This window comes from Chaetura pelagica, unplaced genomic scaffold (assembly GCF_000747805.2).
Source record: "Chaetura pelagica isolate M959 unplaced genomic scaffold, ChaPel_1.0 scaffold115, whole genome shotgun sequence".
NCBI lineage: Eukaryota > Metazoa > Chordata > Aves > Apodiformes > Apodidae > Chaetura > Chaetura pelagica.
This window is the reverse complement of record NW_009953761.1, coordinates 6417343-6437143: the sequence shown is the minus strand read 5'-3', so window position 1 is coordinate 6437143 and position 19801 is coordinate 6417343. Positions and strand designations below refer to the sequence as shown.

General features: G+C 36.6%; 1 protein-coding gene across 1 annotated transcript in view; it reads right to left on the bottom strand.

Moving 5' to 3' along the window:
- TDRD3 (tudor domain containing 3) overlaps positions 1-16217 on the bottom strand; it is a 65509-nt gene extending 49292 nt beyond the window's left edge. Inside the window, exons 1-2 of the mRNA XM_010000862.1 lie at positions 16140-16217; positions 10556-10621 (exon numbers count right to left, since the gene is read on the bottom strand). The gene's annotated coding sequence lies outside the window, so the exon portion shown is untranslated. The remainder of the gene's footprint in view (positions 1-10555; positions 10622-16139) is intronic.
- Positions 16218-19801: the final 3584 nt, after the last annotated feature.

Below are 19801 nucleotides of genomic sequence, written 5' to 3'. Positions count from 1 at the left end.
AAGATGAAGTTGTTTATTTGGAACCTACTGAAACTTGAAAATCTAATTTTTTGGTAATAAAAGATTCCTTCTATAGTGGTGAATGAACGAGTGTCACACTCACTGATTTCTTCAACCAAAGTCTATGCTTGTCATAAATTAACACTAATAGTTTTTAACATTACACAATGTTTTTAAAGTAACAATGAAGAAACACTAGGCAACTGAAAAGTATTTCTGCTTAACCACAAAAAGATTTGTTACTGAGCTGAATGGTAGCTTTACTATGCTGGCAATTTCTTTTGTAAGTTTTGAGCAAGTTCTAGTTCTACATACTTGTTTTTGGTTTTTAACAGTTGTTTAGATCACTTAAAAAATCTAGAGTGCAAAGAAATTACCTCTAGACTATCCTGAATATATGCCAATACATTCAGACTGCTAGGCCTACAGTGTCAAGCATACACTACAATAAAGCAAAGCTGTACATTTGCTGAGCTTGGACAAAAGTCTGCTTCTTTAACAAAGACAATTACATGTCACTTCCAAAAAAGGTTGAAAAGGGGAATGGAAGTGTGTAGTTTTCTCCAATTTACACAACAATAACACTACAATTATTTTTGCGGACTTAATCAGGACTTTAGAGCACCCACATCTCCCAGTCCCAGTTCAGCTTATTTCCCCTCTCATTTTTTACTTTACTACATTTTTTACACTTTTTTACTATAAGGGTAATCAAGCACAGGAACAGGCTGCCCAGGAAGGTTTTAGTGTCTTTATCTTAGCAGGCACTGAAAATCCATCTAGACATGTTCCTGGACACCTAGATCTAGGTGGCCCTGCTTGAGCAGGGGCACTGGACCAGATGATCGCATCAGGTCCTTTCCAACCTCAACCTCTCTGTAATCCTGTGACTTCTTACCTGTATACAATCTCATATTGTTACATAGGTAACATCTAAAATTCTTAAGTTCCATAAAGTACAGTTGTACCTTGCTCTCTCCAGAAGTATTTACAAACTTGACACACCTTACGGCTGGAAGGCTATGAAGAGAGGTTCAGATTACTTTAAAAAAAATGAAAAAAAACCCAAACAACAAAAACCAAAATAAATTTAAAAAAAAATAAGAGAAACATGTATAACAATAAATTGCATTTTATGTGTGGTATTAGAAACAGCTTTCAGGGACTAGTGTCTAAATGGTGCAAACAAGTTAAAAGTATAGAAAATAATTTAAAAGTGTTCAATTTTTCAGGCGAAAAATATAGTATCTTCTACTACATAATGCCATTATAATATTCATACTGAATGTTTTACATTATAGTACAGGGAAACTGCTGGCTAAGTCAGAATCTGAAATTTGAAAAAGAAGACAGACAGAAGAGGAACGACTAGAGATGCAAGTTTAACAAAACCTCACTGAGACATACCACATTCCACTCCTTCCTCTCTACCCACAAACTACTGTGATAATTCAAAAAACACGTGACATAGGAAAAAAAAAACAAACACACCCAAATACAAAAGAACACAAAAAACCTCAAATTAAACCAATAGCCACACAATCATATGTTAGAATATACTCAGGTCTTTCTGGACATTGTTTACATCAATTACAAGGTCATCTACTGATCTGGAGTTAGCTTAGTTAACCTACATCATGTCATGTTAAAAAAAAAAAAAAAAGTCTGAAGTACTAACTATACACACAGACTGGAGGGAACTGACTGACCAACAGCTGGAATTACTATACCAATCTACAACAAATCAATACTCTTTCCAGCAAATCCTGAAGTCAGTAAACTACTTTATATGAGTGGTCTTCAAACAGTGCTTAGATCTGCCCTCATGTTCAACATTTAAGACATTACAGCTCACAAATAGGGATTAAATAACTACTGCCATTCTTGGAATGAGAGGAGATGCTCCAGATCAAGCTAAAGCAATAAAATATCCAGAAGTATAAACACTTGCCAATATGATCAAGGCAGAAAACAATGTTTTAATATATCAATCTCTTCAGATCTCTACATTACAGAGATAAAATTTCAAACAATGCTCAAGAGCTGACTAATAGTTTTCAACCAGTTTTGCAATACAGCAACTAGGCTGTATTCTACTCTTTTCAAGTCAGTTATTGCACTGTCTTCCTAGAGGCATTGCTTTGACACACTCAGACTGGTCTGAAAGGAGAATCTAGTCAGCCACTCACAAATATCTAGCTTATTGCATCTAATATTGTACGCTTTTTCTCAAAAAAGTAATTATGCCTTTTCAAGAGCTCCTGAAGTAAGTATGAGGAATGAGGAACACAATTAAAACAATAAGCAAGAGGAAGAACTCAATCTCCTCAACTTAACTAAGGCTGCCAAACAGGTGTTTCTAGAAAGACTATAACTTAGTTCCATCTGTCAGCCTTGTTGACACCATCTCAATTGTCAATCTGTCAGTGCTCAGAAAGCACCTCTGAAATAAGAAATTAAATCTTTTCTGAACACTTCTTCTTGAATGAGTGTTTCCATCATACTGCCACATAAATACTCAAAAGAAAACCAGTCACGTTTTAACTGTAACATCATTACTAAATTATACATTAGAGCTTTATAGTCTTCTTTGACTTTTTATTCCTTTAAAAATAATGTATATTTATGGTATATAGCCAACCAGATGGAAAGAGGAAGGTTCTGTTTTTAAAAATCCTATGCAAATGTGGCCATCTTGTGGCTAATGCTGGTAATATTTTTTTTTAAGTCATATAAAGCACAGATACAAATGAGTAAATAAAACGTTTCTGTGTAGTAATTGTTTCCGTTTAGAATAATTTTCTAAGAGCTATGATCCAAATACAGAGAGTTGATTAAAGTACGACAAACGTCATTTTAGAAGCTTACGTGTTAAAAATCCTGGCTTCTTACCACTACTGACAGAAGTATGTAAATCCCTAGGATTTAAGGAATAGCTTTTGTTAAACAAGTATTTGACTTTCACAAGGACCATTAGGGGCTACAGCTTTCTTCTGTCCTGCTTTTTTCCCCAGCTTCTGAAAAAAAATTGTCAGGAGTAGCTACCTAAGAGAAAAAAATACTCTTCTCCTTTGTAGTCTTTAATCAGCAACAATAGAAAGAGTTTGTAGAACACTGATCTCTTTCAACTACCTGATAATCTGGAAAACAGGAATAACTTGAATCAAACAAACTTTCAGAAAGAAAGCTTGTATGGGACAGGATTCCTGCAGCATATTATCCAGTGCTCCATCTTCATCAACTCTAAGACAATCTCATGCAGGAATTTATCAAGATCCATTCAGTAACAGTTACTTCTTTTTATTTAGGATCCTACATATATACTGCCAGTAACAAAAATGAGAACCTTCAAAAGGACACTAACACAAAACTGATCATAAACTGAGGAGAGAGCAGCAAGTTTAATAGGGATCCTTGAAAATTAAAGTAGATTTTTCTCACCCTTTCCACCTTTTCATTTTCTTAGATGTTCAGTTTTACAAAATACAGATGTATTTGTGTGTATATGTGCAGAAGGTTATTTTCCCATGTAAGGGAATCTGTTATCTCACAGGTATGTCAAAGCACTAACCACCATCGTTTTCAAGTACAAACCCCTTTGTTTTTTGCAGAAGATGTTTTGTTGTTTTTTGCATGGGGGAGGAGGGCTTGTGGGAACAAATGGCACAATTGCACCTTTCCTAGTTTCAGCTGAGAAACATGAAAAACCTGACTTATTACTTGAGCAGCTAAACTAGAAGTAAACATCTTAATGCATGAAAGTAGATCCTCATATATAAAATCCACCAAAGTTTTGAGGGCATCAATGACACTTTTACCTTTAATTGACGACTGTGTAATGACAACAGAAATTCAGAAAACGTTCTCTCTAAAGGAAAGGTTACCAAGTATACTCTGAAATGATGAATGAAAACTGAACAACTACCTCCACAGAAATCCTACCAGAATCCAACAAAACTCTGAAAAAAGTCACTTTGAACTGAAAACTTTTCACCAGCAAAATTAAATAATGTAAACATTACTACACATACAACCTTAATACTCTGAAGAATTACATTTAGTCAAATACATTTGGACCTTGTGAATATTGCATGATCTGAAAAGCAAAACACTGATATTCCAATCAAGCAACTGAGAAATGAAGACTCCGGAAACAAGATGCCACAAAAAGCAATTATTTTGCTTGTTTTCCATATTTCAAGAACAGGATACTGAAAAGGAAGAAAAATAATAAAATAATAGATACAAGAAACAGCTAAATCAAATTATTTTACATGGCAAAAAAATTATTTAAGCAAAGAAGTATCTTGAACAGCATGTTATCCAGAATCCTGAAGAAGGTTCTTACAAGCTGCTGTTCTTGCAGAAGCCAGAGCTCATAGCAGTCACCACTTCATTTTGACAACAGTATCAGCAGAAAAAACAAATCCAAACAGTGCTTAACAGCCTTTCCCATCAATCTTGCTATATTAAAAACCCACCTTGCTTTATCACTCTTTCAATTTCAACAATAACAAAACGTTTCCCAAGAACTTTCACATCAATCATACAGAATGTCAATACTTGTGAATTAGAGATTAACTATTTGAAATGAGAACTACTACTAGGTTTAACATAAAATTATTTTGTTTATTCACTCCATTAACTGCATGTAGCTAAGAAAACCAGAAGGGTGTACTGAAGAGGCCAAACTTAACTTCTGTCTAAACATACAACATGATTTAACGTTACGTACATCCGAGTTTCCAAGCTTCAAGTATGGTACTATTCTGTAGCATAGGAAGAGTTATACCCTCTAACATGGTTTATCCACATAACTTATGGGATACACAGACAAAGGAAAATTACATAGAGTGAACAGCTATGATAATGTATATTGGACAGGCTGGATTGATTGCTGAGGCCAATTTTGAGGTTCAACAAGGCCAAGTGCTGGGTCCTACATTTCAGCCACAACCCCATGCAAAGCTACAGGCTTGGGAATGAGTAGTTGGAAAGCTCCATGGTGGACCAGAACCTAGGTGTGCCGGTTGACAGCCAAGTTAACACGAGCTAGCAGTGTGCCCCGGTGACCAAGAAGGCCAATGGCATCCTGGCCCCCATCAGGAATAGTGTGGACAGCAGGAGTACAGAAGTGATCGTGCCTCTGTACTCAGTACTGGTGAGGCCACACCCTGAGTACTGTGTGCAGTTCTAGGGCCCTCACTACAAGAAGGATGTCAAGTTGCTGGAGCGTGGCCAGAGGAAAGCTACCGAGCTGGTGAAAGGTCTGGAGAATAAATCCTACAAGGAGAGGATGAAGGAACTGGGATTGTTTACTTTGAAGAAGAGGAGGCAGAGGGGAGACCTTACTGCTCTCTACAACTACCTGAAAGAAGGTTGTAGGGAGGTGGGAGTTCACAGAATTACAGAATCTTAGAGGTTGGAAGGGACCTTGAAAGATCATCTAGTCCAACCTCCCTGACAGAGCAGGATCACCTAGAGCACATCACACAGAAATGTTTTGAATGTCTCCAGCAAAGGAGACTCCACAACCTCTCTGGGCAGCCTGTTCCAATGCTCTGTCACTCTCACAGTAAAGAAGTTTTTTCTGATGTTTACGTGGAACCTCCTATGTTCCAGTTTGCACCCACTGCCCCTTGTCCCATCACTAGACATCACTGAAAAAAAGCCTGGCTCCGTCCTCCTGACACTCGCCTGTAACGTATTTGTAAACACTGATGAGGTCGCCCTTCAGTTTCCTCCAAGCTAAAGAGACCCAGCTCCCTCAGCCTTTCCTCATAAGGGAGATGTTCCACTCCCTTAAGCATCTTCGTGGCTCTGCACTGGACTCTTTCAAGCAGTTCCCTGTCCTTCCAGAAGGTTACCAAGTATACTCTGAAATGATGAATGAAAACTGAACAACTACCTCCACAGAAATCCTACCAGAATCCAACAAAACTCTGAAAAAAGTCACTTTGAACTGAAAACTTTTCACCAGCAAAATTAAATAATGTAAACATTACTACACATACAACCTTAATACTCTGAAGAATTACATTTAGTCAAATACATTTGGACCTTGTGAATATTGCATGATCTGAAAAGCAAAACACTGATATTCCAATCAAGCAACTGAGAAATGAAGACTCCGGAAACAAGATGCCACAAAAAGCAATTATTTTGCTTGTTTTCCATATTTCAAGAACAGGATACTGAAAAGGAAGAAAAATAATAAAATAATAGATACAAGAAACAGCTAAATCAAATTATTTTACATGGCAAAAAAATTATTTAAGCAAAGAAGTATCTTGAACAGCATGTTATCCAGAATCCTGAAGAAGGTTCTTACAAGCTGCTGTTCTTGCAGAAGCCAGAGCTCATAGCAGTCACCACTTCATTTTGACAACAGTATCAGCAGAAAAAACAAATCCAAACAGTGCTTAACAGCCTTTCCCATCAATCTTGCTATATTAAAAACCCACCTTGCTTTATCACTCTTTCAATTTCAACAATAACAAAACGTTTCCCAAGAACTTTCACATCAATCATACAGAATGTCAATACTTGTGAATTAGAGATTAACTATTTGAAATGAGAACTACTACTAGGTTTAACATAAAATTATTTTGTTTATTCACTCCATTAACTGCATGTAGCTAAGAAAACCAGAAGGGTGTACTGAAGAGGCCAAACTTAACTTCTGTCTAAACATACAACATGATTTAACGTTACGTACATCCGAGTTTCCAAGCTTCAAGTATGGTACTATTCTGTAGCATAGGAAGAGTTATACCCTCTAACATGGTTTATCCACATAACTTATGGGATACACAGACAAAGGAAAATTACATAGAGTGAACAGCTATGATAATGTATATTGGACAGGCTGGATTGATTGCTGAGGCCAATTTTGAGGTTCAACAAGGCCAAGTGCTGGGTCCTACATTTCAGCCACAACCCCATGCAAAGCTACAGGCTTGGGAATGAGTAGTTGGAAAGCTCCATGGTGGACCAGAACCTAGGTGTGCCGGTTGACAGCCAAGTTAACACGAGCTAGCAGTGTGCCCCGGTGACCAAGAAGGCCAATGGCATCCTGGCCCCCATCAGGAATAGTGTGGACAGCAGGAGTACAGAAGTGATCGTGCCTCTGTACTCAGTACTGGTGAGGCCACACCCTGAGTACTGTGTGCAGTTCTAGGGCCCTCACTACAAGAAGGATGTCAAGTTGCTGGAGCGTGGCCAGAGGAAAGCTACCGAGCTGGTGAAAGGTCTGGAGAATAAATCCTACAAGGAGAGGATGAAGGAACTGGGATTGTTTACTTTGAAGAAGAGGAGGCAGAGGGGAGACCTTACTGCTCTCTACAACTACCTGAAAGAAGGTTGTAGGGAGGTGGGAGTTCACAGAATTACAGAATCTTAGAGGTTGGAAGGGACCTTGAAAGATCATCTAGTCCAACCTCCCTGACAGAGCAGGATCACCTAGAGCACATCACACAGAAATGTTTTGAATGTCTCCAGCAAAGGAGACTCCACAACCTCTCTGGGCAGCCTGTTCCAATGCTCTGTCACTCTCACAGTAAAGAAGTTTTTTCTGATGTTTACGTGGAACCTCCTATGTTCCAGTTTGCACCCACTGCCCCTTGTCCCATCACTAGACATCACTGAAAAAAAGCCTGGCTCCGTCCTCCTGACACTCGCCTGTAACGTATTTGTAAACACTGATGAGGTCGCCCTTCAGTTTCCTCCAAGCTAAAGAGACCCAGCTCCCTCAGCCTTTCCTCATAAGGGAGATGTTCCACTCCCTTAAGCATCTTCGTGGCTCTGCACTGGACTCTTTCAAGCAGTTCCCTGTCCTTCCAGAACTGGGCACACTATTACAGTTGTGGCCTCACCAAGGCAGAAGAGAGGGGGAGGAGAACCTCCCTTGACCTGCTAACCACACCCTCTATAATACACCCCAGGATGCTACTGGCCTTCCTGGCTACCAGGGCACATTGCTGGCTCATGGTCATCCTCCTGTCCATCAGGACCCCCAGGTCCCTTTCTCCTACACTGCTCTCCAGCAGGGCAGCCCCCAACCTGTACTGCTACATGGGGTTGTTCTTCCCCAGATGCAAGACTCTACACTTGCCCTTCTTAAATTTCATCAAGTTTCTCCCTGCCCAATTCTCCAGCCTGTCTAGGTCTCACTGAATGGCAGCACAGCCTTCTGGTGTGTCAGCCACTCCTCCTAGTTTGGTGTCATCAGCAAACTTGCTGAGGGCACACTCTGTTCCCTCATCCAGGTCGTTGATGAAAATATTGAATAATGACAGGAGCAGAGAAAATGGCCTGAAGCTGTACCAAGGGAGGTTTAGACTGGATATTAGAATTTCTTTACCAAAAGAGTGGTTAGACACTGGAAAAGGCTGTCCTGGGAGGTGGTGGAGTCACCACCGCTGGAAGGGTTTAGGAGAAATATAGATGTAGTGCTTAGGGACATGATTTAAGCACTGAATGGGTAGATTTAGCTATGGTTGGTGGATTTAGGTTACGGTTGGACTTAATGATCTTCAAGGTCCCATCCAACCAGGATGATTCTATGATTCTGTGATATCAGCAAGTCAAATAATAGAGTACCAACTTGTATTGCCATGAATCATACAGTTGCTTTGCTTAACTCCTTTGTGGCTTTGTTGCCCTTTCAAGAATAAAGAAAGGAAAAACATAAACTTCTGCTACCATGTCAAGATCAAGCAGGTAAAGGACTTCTCAGTGATAAATTGGCTAAGGTTGTTAGTATTTAAGTAAGCACTTCAAGGTTGAGAAATAAGAGTTTCCTCTTCACGAAGCCTGGTGGGGAAACTAATATATTGATACATTTATCCTATAATGTAATCAAATATTGGGTTCTTCTGTATGTGAAATAATGACAAAACAGGACCAATGGACCACTGAAGGCTGCCATCACACGCAAATCAAAGAACACAGAAAAAAATTAAGTAAAAACAATTGTCTACCTTTTCCACCTTTCCACCATTGATGTCACTGGGGAGGAATTTCTTTCCAATCGTTCTTAAATCTGTCTGAATTTAATAGAGAAAACAAGATAATATTAACCTAAAATATCCTGTATCAAAAAAATAAAACAGGAAAATAATAGTTCTTCTGTAACACCATTTATAGACAATAAAAACCCATCCCTCTAACTACATATGATGAAAAAAAATGACTAAAAGAAGTTATAAAAATAAAATTTGTTTTTAAAGTTATAGTCTTGTTTCAAGCATATTTTTAAAGATTATTAAAATGCTTCTAATAGATGAAAGGAAATCTCTAATGCTTAATTATTGGACATAACTGGCAGCCTTTCCTCATAAGGGAGATGTTCCACTCCCTTAAGCATCTTCGTGGCTCTGCACTGGACTCTTTCAAGCAGTTCCCTGTCCTTCCAGAACTGGGCACACTATTACAGTTGTGGCCTCACCAAGGCAGAAGAGAGGGGGAGGAGAACCTCCCTTGACCTGCTAACCACACCCTCTATAATACACCCCAGGATGCTACTGGCCTTCCTGGCTACAAGGGCACATTGCTGGCTCATGGTCATCCTCCTGTCCATCAGGACCCCCAGGTCCCTTTCTCCTACACTGCTCTCCAGCAGGGCAGCCCCCAACCTGTACTGCTACATGGGGTTGTTCTTCCCCAGATGCAAGACTCTACACTTGCCCTTCTTAAATTTCATCAAGTTTCTCCCTGCCCAATTCTCCAGCCTGTCTAGGTCTCACTGAATGGCAGCACAGCCTTCTGGTGTGTCAGCCACTCCTCCTAGTTTGGTGTCATCAGCAAACTTGCTGAGGGCACACTCTGTTCCCTCATCCAGGTCGTTGATGAAAATATTGAATAATGACAGGAGCAGAGAAAATGGCCTGAAGCTGTACCAAGGGAGGTTTAGACTGGATATTAGAATTTCTTTACCAAAAGAGTGGTTAGACACTGGAAAAGGCTGTCCTGGGAGGTGGTGGAGTCACCACCGCTGGAAGGGTTTAGGAGAAATATAGATGTAGTGCTTAGGGACATGATTTAAGCACTGAATGGGTAGATTTAGCTATGGTTGGTGGATTTAGGTTACGGTTGGACTTAATGATCTTCAAGGTCCCATCCAACCAGGATGATTCTATGATTCTGTGATATCAGCAAGTCAAATAATAGAGTACCAACTTGTATTGCCATGAATCATACAGTTGCTTTGCTTAACTCCTTTGTGGCTTTGTTGCCCTTTCAAGAATAAAGAAAGGAAAAACATAAACTTCTGCTACCATGTCAAGATCAAGCAGGTAAAGGACTTCTCAGTGATAAATTGGCTAAGGTTGTTAGTATTTAAGTAAGCACTTCAAGGTTGAGAAATAAGAGTTTCCTCTTCACGAAGCCTGGTGGGGAAACTAATATATTGATACATTTATCCTATAATGTAATCAAATATTGGGTTCTTCTGTATGTGAAATAATGACAAAACAGGACCAATGGACCACTGAAGGCTGCCATCACACGCAAATCAAAGAACACAGAAAAAAATTAAGTAAAAACAATTGTCTACCTTTTCCACCTTTCCACCATTGATGTCACTGGGGAGGAATTTCTTTCCAATCGTTCTTAAATCTGTCTGAATTTAATAGAGAAAACAAGATAATATTAACCTAAAATATCCTGTATCAAAAAAATAAAACAGGAAAATAATAGTTCTTCTGTAACACCATTTATAGACAATAAAAACCCATCCCTCTAACTACATATGATGAAAAAAAATGACTAAAAGAAGTTATAAAAATAAAATTTGTTTTTAAAGTTATAGTCTTGTTTCAAGCATATTTTTAAAGATTATTAAAATGCTTCTAATAGATGAAAGGAAATCTCTAATGCTTAATTATTGGACATAACTGGCATTTAATACAGGTAAAGTTCTTTCTTCCCTCTCCACCTGGAACTGAAGTGTTTTTCATTTGTGTCTTTCTACATGCACAAATCCTTCATAAAAAGGTTGGGATTATTTTTGCAATTATACATATTGTCAAAGCTTACCTTTTCTTTCTACTACATGCTTTCTATCTTAAATGTCTGATTACTTATTTTGGAAGCGAGGTAAACACCTGCATGATTTTGTTCATCAACTGTGCAATATGGCCACTTAATGTATTCATATAATCAAAGGAACAAATCTCCACAAAAACACTTTCCTCATCTAACACTGGTTAACATCAACTATGGTGATACATGACAAAAGCATGGACTGGATGGCTAAAAGGTGTTGTATGTGAAAACAGAAAATGAAATAAAACCTATTGGAACTTTACACATTAGGTTTTTTGTTTATTTGCATGTGTTAAAAAAAAAATAAATCATGCACAACAGTGCAGCCTGGAACACATTTTCTAAACTTTATGGCTTGAAATAAGTCTGCTGTTTTAAATTGAACATGCTGGTGCAAGATTACTGTACTGAAGCTGAAAACTCTCTTTATTTATTACAGTCATAAACACTCCTAAAAGTAAAAGGGCTAAGTATAATTACTAGTAGAACTAGCACACTAACTTGCCATTAATATAAACCAATTGACTACTGTTTCAGCATTCTAATCTAGAACTGAGCAGCACTATATTTTAGTATCTAAAGCACTGTAAACAATTGGCTTATGCTGTTTTTTTCAGTGAGAAACATTAGCACCCTACAAATGGAAAACTAATTGTAGGGATGCTCTTCTACACTATTTACTCTGAATATTTATACAGTGGATAAATACTCAACCCACTTTCTGTCCCACAAGACAGCCACAGGTAGTTATAAAAAAAGCACATTTGGTTTTCAATCTGAGCCCACCTGAGGGAGCTGATCTGTCACTTGTCAGTTATATATATCTCTGTATCACAGACAGGCTCCTATAAACTGCTCCTGTACGTTTCATACTCTTAAAATTTACAACTCTCTAGCACCATGCTTTGCAATCAGGGCAACAGGAAGGAGATATAAGGTTTTACAACTCTTTGCAAGATCTCATGCAAAATAAAAACATTTAAAGGACTGAAAAGTACATTTATGTCTATTTCACACTCACTTAAGCAATTCACACACAGACACAAAAAAGTTGGTTGACTTCTTGGTTTCTTCTTCCTTAAACATTGTCTCTAGCAATGAGGGGAAGTATTTGTGAATCTGTAAGAGGTGGAATCTACATTCACTGTTATCCTGTTGTCCAAGCCACATTGTTTTTTATTCCCTACTTACTCAACAGGCAACTTAATCTTCTAACTGACTTAATAACAAAAATACTGATATGCAATTAAAACTGGCTTTAGAGTACTCACATAACGTTCATGGATTATTTTTTTTATTATTATCCATCAAACAAACAAATACAACATATACATGCACAAATTATCACATTAGCACTTATTCCAGCACATAATAACATAAAGGGTAGTGCCCAGCAATTTGGAAGTATTGTATTTGTTTTTTTATAAAAAATAATGCATTCTCAGATGCCACTTAGGTCCAGAAACAAAATGTTTACCTTCTGCATGTTTTGCATTACATTCTTTGCATTTTTGCATTATAATTTTGCCTTCTTTTCAAAATTGTAACATGAATTGGTGCATGCACACACAAGCAACTAAACACATGCTTTAAAAAATCAATGAAAGGAGCATAGGGGATATTATTTTCAGAGTACCATTTTAAACCAATGGTGGTTGAATCACTAAGATGGACAAAATCTCCCCAACAGTTCTCATTTGCAATGTCACATACAGTGCACTCAAGATTTAAAACTTCTGAGTATGGATGATGGAAAAGTTTTAAACAAAGCAAACAAAATTCTCAAAACTCTCCTTCATTATTTTGACTGAATAAATTAAAATTAAGCAATACATGTGTGGATTAAGTAGCTGTTCTCTTTTCGTTGTTACTGAAAGGGAGAAGAGATTAATGCTTACTATCAATGTACACACTAGAATTCAGAAAAATCAGGAATTCACATGCATACTTTTCTCATGTCCTTGAAAGTACTAAGGCTCACTACTTCCAAGATGTTTCTCCATCTCGTATGTTTTTGTATATATTTGTTAGCAGGAATAATGACTACTAATCCAGATTTCCACAGTAAATAAAAAATTATAAATACATACACTTCACAGGAAAATTCACCATTAGTTTGAATATGCTTTAAGGAGCATCATATCCAGAAGTCAAACTAAGTAAGGGTGTTTTGTTCATCCCAACTAATATTTTGTACTACAAATTCATACCCACGTCAGTGCACAGCACTTCTTATTGTATTACTGTTTGTACTTTGACTTCAGATTTACATTTCATAAACATAAAAAGACTGCATGTTAAGTTCTTTTTTTTCCCCAGGTTTCTCAGTTTGGAGTAGATATAATTTCTAAAAAAAGCTCAGAGCTCCCACACAAAAGGAGAGATGTAAGTATTCTTATCAAAGCAACAAACCAACACACTTGAGCTGTCAGATACATCATTTTTAGCATGATATGTCAGAAGAAAAGTCTTCACAATCATAACTTACATTAAGGGCAACTAGGATAATGTCATTTGCATTCACTTTTTCAGAAGAAATTGTGCAAGCTTCAATTCCTTCATCTGAAAGATACCTGGTAAAGAAAAAAAAATATTGGAATATCACATGATGCATCTATAAAGCAAACATTTTTTTTCTGTATAGAAGATTACTATATTTAGCTTTTAACTTAAAAAATACTTGGAAATTTACTTCATGTAATCAGTTTCCTATCACTCAGATGAGACTGAGTAAGATTTCTTCTTCCTTAATTTTTAAAAAAAAAAAAACACAACAAAACATAAAAAAGCCAACAACACACACACCAAAAAAAAAAAAAAAAGAGCTCTACTTACACAATAACAGACATCATGCTGATTATGTTGAAGAGGGTAACACTACCCTTCTTGTCACTGCCTCCTCCCACCCACTCCAAATTAAAAATAACCTGGTTTGAAAAATCAACCATTTGGTTTACTTGATATAAGTGATAAACTCTCTCTCACTCATGCACTTGTAAGGAGAAAACCCAAACAACCAAATGAATAAAACACATGCCACATACAATGCAAAACACAACCACACCTGTTTCTAAACAGCAAGCCTGTATGGAACTAGCACACTAACTTGCCATTAATATAAACCAATTGACTACTGTTTCAGCATTCTAATCTAGAACTGAGCAGCACTATATTTTAGTATCTAAAGCACTGTAAACAATTGGCTTATGCTGTTTTTTTCAGTGAGAAACATTAGCACCCTACAAATGGAAAACTAATTGTAGGGATGCTCTTCTACACTATTTACTCTGAATATTTATACAGTGGATAAATACTCAACCCACTTTCTGTCCCACAAGACAGCCACAGGTAGTTATAAAAAAAGCACATTTGGTTTTCAATCTGAGCCCACCTGAGGGAGCTGATCTGTCACTTGTCAGTTATATATATCTCTGTATCACAGACAGGCTCCTATAAACTGCTCCTGTACGTTTCATACTCTTAAAATTTACAACTCTCTAGCACCATGCTTTGCAATCAGGGCAACAGGAAGGAGATATAAGGTTTTACAACTCTTTGCAAGATCTCATGCAAAATAAAAACATTTAAAGGACTGAAAAGTACATTTATGTCTATTTCACACTCACTTAAGCAATTCACACACAGACACAAAAAAGTTGGTTGACTTCTTGGTTTCTTCTTCCTTAAACATTGTCTCTAGCAATGAGGGGAAGTATTTGTGAATCTGTAAGAGGTGGAATCTACATTCACTGTTATCCTGTTGTCCAAGCCACATTGTTTTTTATTCCCTACTTACTCAACAGGCAACTTAATCTTCTAACTGACTTAATAACAAAAATACTGATATGCAATTAAAACTGGCTTTAGAGTACTCACATAACGTTCATGGATTATTTTTTTTATTATTATCCATCAAACAAACAAATACAACATATACATGCACAAATTATCACATTAGCACTTATTCCAGCACATAATAACATAAAGGGTAGTGCCCAGCAATTTGGAAGTATTGTATTTGTTTTTTTATAAAAAATAATGCATTCTCAGATGCCACTTAGGTCCAGAAACAAAATGTTTACCTTCTGCATGTTTTGCATTACATTCTTTGCATTTTTGCATTATAATTTTGCCTTCTTTTCAAAATTGTAACATGAATTGGTGCATGCACACACAAGCAACTAAACACATGCTTTAAAAAATCAATGAAAGGAGCATAGGGGATATTATTTTCAGAGTACCATTTTAAACCAATGGTGGTTGAATCACTAAGATGGACAAAATCTCCCCAACAGTTCTCATTTGCAATGTCACATACAGTGCACTCAAGATTTAAAACTTCTGAGTATGGATGATGGAAAAGTTTTAAACAAAGCAAACAAAATTCTCAAAACTCTCCTTCATTATTTTGACTGAATAAATTAAAATTAAGCAATACATGTGTGGATTAAGTAGCTGTTCTCTTTTCGTTGTTACTGAAAGGGAGAAGAGATTAATGCTTACTATCAATGTACACACTAGAATTCAGAAAAATCAGGAATTCACATGCATACTTTTCTCATGTCCTTGAAAGTACTAAGGCTCACTACTTCCAAGATGTTTCTCCATCTCGTATGTTTTTGTATATATTTGTTAGCAGGAATAATGACTACTAATCCAGATTTCCACAGTAAATAAAAAATTATAAATACATACACTTCACAGGAAAATTCACCATTAGTTTGAATATGCTTTAAGGAGCATCATATCCAGAAGTCAAACTAAGTAAGGGTGTTTTGTTCATCCCAACTAATATTTTGTACTACAAATTCATACCCACGTCAGTGCACAGCACTTCTTATTGTATTACTGTTTGTACTTTGACTTCAGATTTACATTTCATAAACATAAAAAGACTGCATGTTAAGTTCTTTTTTTTCCCCAGGTTTCTCAGTTTGGAGTAGATATAATTTCTAAAAAAAGCTCAGAGCTCCCACACAAAAGGAGAGATGTAAGTATTCTTATCAAAGCAACAAACCAACACACTTGAGCTGTCAGATACATCATTTTTAGCATGATATGTCAGAAGAAAAGTCTTCACAATCATAACTTACATTAAGGGCAACTAGGATAATGTCATTTGCATTCACTTTTTCAGAAGAAATTGTGCAAGCTTCAATTCCTTCATCTGAAAGATACCTGGTAAAGAAAAAAAAATATTGGAATATCACATGATGCATCTATAAAGCAAACATTTTTTTTCTGTATAGAAGATTACTATATTTAGCTTTTAACTTAAAAAATACTTGGAAATTTACTTCATGTAATCAGTTTCCTATCACTCAGATGAGACTGAGTAAGATTTCTTCTTCCTTAATTTTTAAAAAAAAAAAAACACAACAAAACATAAAAAAGCCAACAACACACACACCAAAAAAAAAAAAAAAAAAGAGCTCTACTTACACAATAACAGACATCATGCTGATTATGTTGAAGAGGGTAACACTACCCTTCTTGTCACTGCCTCCTCCCACCCACTCCAAATTAAAAATAACCTGGTTTGAAAAATCAACCATTTGGTTTACTTGATATAAGTGATAAACTCTCTCTCACTCATGCACTTGTAAGGAGAAAACCCAAACAACCAAATGAATAAAACACATGCCACATACAATGCAAAACACAACCACACCTGTTTCTAAACAGCAAGCCTGTATGGTTAAGCCCTGATGGGCTGGGGCACATAATACTGCCAGCTTATAAAATACATTCTTGTTCACTGAACTATAAGGCAATTAATAAAAGTGGAAGTGCATTACAGCGTATCAGTAGTCAAATATGGTGAAAAAGATTAAATAAGTATAAAAAAGTCCTCCATAATCACATTTGGAAACAGCTTTTGTGGCCTTAATGCTTATAGTCCAGGATCAGGATGCTTCTGTAAAAATCCTGTGAGAGTACAATGAATATATTCATCTGAAAACTAACAAAGTCTTAAATGTATTCAACCAATCCATTCAAAAGGGCTGACCTAGTCTAACCTTCAAAAACACTTTAAAAAAGAAGGTCATTTTAACCTGAGTGGTCAGAAATAGTGACCTTTGTTACTCATCTTGCCTAATGTTTCCTATTTGAAGCCCCAGTTTCCATTTCTATGTAGCTTACAATCTGTCTTCTCTGCACACCTCTTAATTTTATTTAAATACATCAGAGCAATCATTAAATAACTGATATTGGCCAGATACTAAATCTGAAATACAGTACTTGCCCAAATAACATTTAAGTAACTACCTACCAAGACACCACCATTCCCCAAAGAATAAAAGAATTATTTAATAAAGAAGCTTAAGAAATATTAAAAATAAATATTCCTGAGTGCTTTAAGAAATTCACAAAAATAATATACATAGTGTAACACACAAACAAGGCAAAACATTTGAAGGGAAGTACATCTGACAGGCCTTTCTGATCCTAGTTGTGCTCTAACCCAGACACCCGACGGGATCTAAATATTCAGGTCGGACACTGACGGATAGCAAATCCTGAAGGACCAGACCAACACCAAAAAAAAAAAAAAAAAAAAAAAAGCACTGAAAGGGAACAAAACACATCTATAAGAACATAAGAAACAATCCTATTTTTATATATATATAAAAAGGCAGGTGCTTGAAAAAAAAAAAAAAAAAAAAAAAGCACTGAAAGGGAACAAAACACATCTATAAGAACATAAGAAACAATCCTATTTTTATATATATATAAAAAGGCAGGTGCTTGAGAAGAATAAGGTTTGGGGGCTTTCATTGGGAATTTGGGATTTTCCAGCTAAGTAACTCTGAGCTCCAGTACCTGTGAAGATTCAGGTAACTACTGTGAATAAGCAGATGGATCTCATTATCTGGAGTCAGAAGGTAAAGTAGAAGAGCACTCCCACTCTCTGCCAGAGGGAACAAGAACAGATCCTTCCTACAGGCACTATCATACTCTTGAGGCTTCAACTATGGTTTAATTACACCAATAAGACTTCCTAGAAAGAGCAGTATCATAAACTCTACAAGTGTACCTTCTGTTATCTTCCATGTAAAATTGAACATAAATTCAATACCTGGGGTTGGGGGGGGGAGTACAAAATCCATAAGCTGAGTTTTAGACTGTCAGGCAAGTCTTGGAAAGATTCCTCCTATTCTGGTCTTTACATAAATTAAATCATTCTTCAATTCTACTGAAGTTAACAGGACTGCAGTTCCCTTATGGTGTTTCTAAGCTTAGTATTTAGATGTAAGCACTACTGTTTCCCAGCAAGAGAAACTTTTTTTTTAGATAATGAATAAACAAGAATCTGACCTGGAATTAGACTTTCCACTGATAGGACAAAATTGCTTTATTCTGCCATCACAAAATTCAATGCAGAGCCATGTTTTACTTCCTCACTTCAAAGTGAAGAATGAATCATAGCTGTCAAAATCACACACCAGTCAAAATTTTCAGTTCATAAGCTTTTATACATAAATTTATATATAAATGTTCAGTTTAGTTTGTGCCATTACTTTGGAAGCTTTTTAATATGGAAGGATAGAGATAAACCCACTAGAAAAGACCACTCATTTTCGATGTGCTAATTTTAAGCAACAGCACTTAGCAAAAACGTTACCCACCTGACTGAAATCTCTGCCAGCATAACAGAGGAACCAATCACGAAATGCCATTGGGGCACCTGTTAGCTTGATTTAAGCAAACACTAAAGCTTTTCAGCAAAAGATTAAGACTGCTATTAAAATAATCTTCAAAAATGCAAACTCTGTGTACACCAAAGTGGGAGGACATTTTATAGTTTGGGATTGGTTGGTTTGGTTTTTATAGATATGTATTACAAGAAAGTATAAATTACTTAAAACTGCAAGAACAAATGTCAGTATTAAAATTACTTTCATTAACAAAAATAAAATCAACAACTTTCCAATATCTTTCCAATAGTGTGTCAGGTGTTGCTTCGTGCAACAGGATGCAAAGGTGTTGATTTTATCAGAAATGGTCTGGAATTGGTTGGAGAACAAACTACAACCAGAAAACACTGTACACCAGAAGTAGCCAAAACACAGATCACTACTCCTTTAATAAAAGCTTGGAACATGTATCAAGTCAGACTTTTCTGTTTTGTCTTACTTGAGTACTCCAAATGCATGTTTAGATTTTCTTCACAACCCTACAGAAAGATCTTAATTAAAATAATTTGGTTTTAAGTAAGTAAATGCACTTATACTGAAAAACATACATCTATATCCTCAAGTATGGAAAAGGAGTTTAAACAGGCAAGATTAACTCTTAACTGGCATAATCCTTCCCCCTGCAACACACAGATTATAAAGCCTGAAATCCTTCTGCCAGGCTCTGAAGAAAGCAGTCCCCTTTCCTACCTACTCTTAATAAGGGTATGTGATATGCTGATGCTAGGACCTTTACAGCATAAGGCCATTCAATCTTTTTGTTCTAACTATTAGCAGAAGGAAAAAAAAATCTGACCCTGAACAAACCCAAAGCCTGTAAAAACCTTCTCAAAAGTCAAAGAGAACTGCCCTGCAGCTCTGTGTGTCTATTATATCCATGAATGCCTCACAACATCCACCATTCTGCACATTGTGTAAAATACCATGACCGATCACAACCTTAGATAATGAAAGGTCAACTACACATGATCTTATTACAGTAATCCAATGCGTTTCCCACTGACTAGGGGTAGGAAGCAATCCTAAACCACCCACAAACCAGACTGCACTGCTGG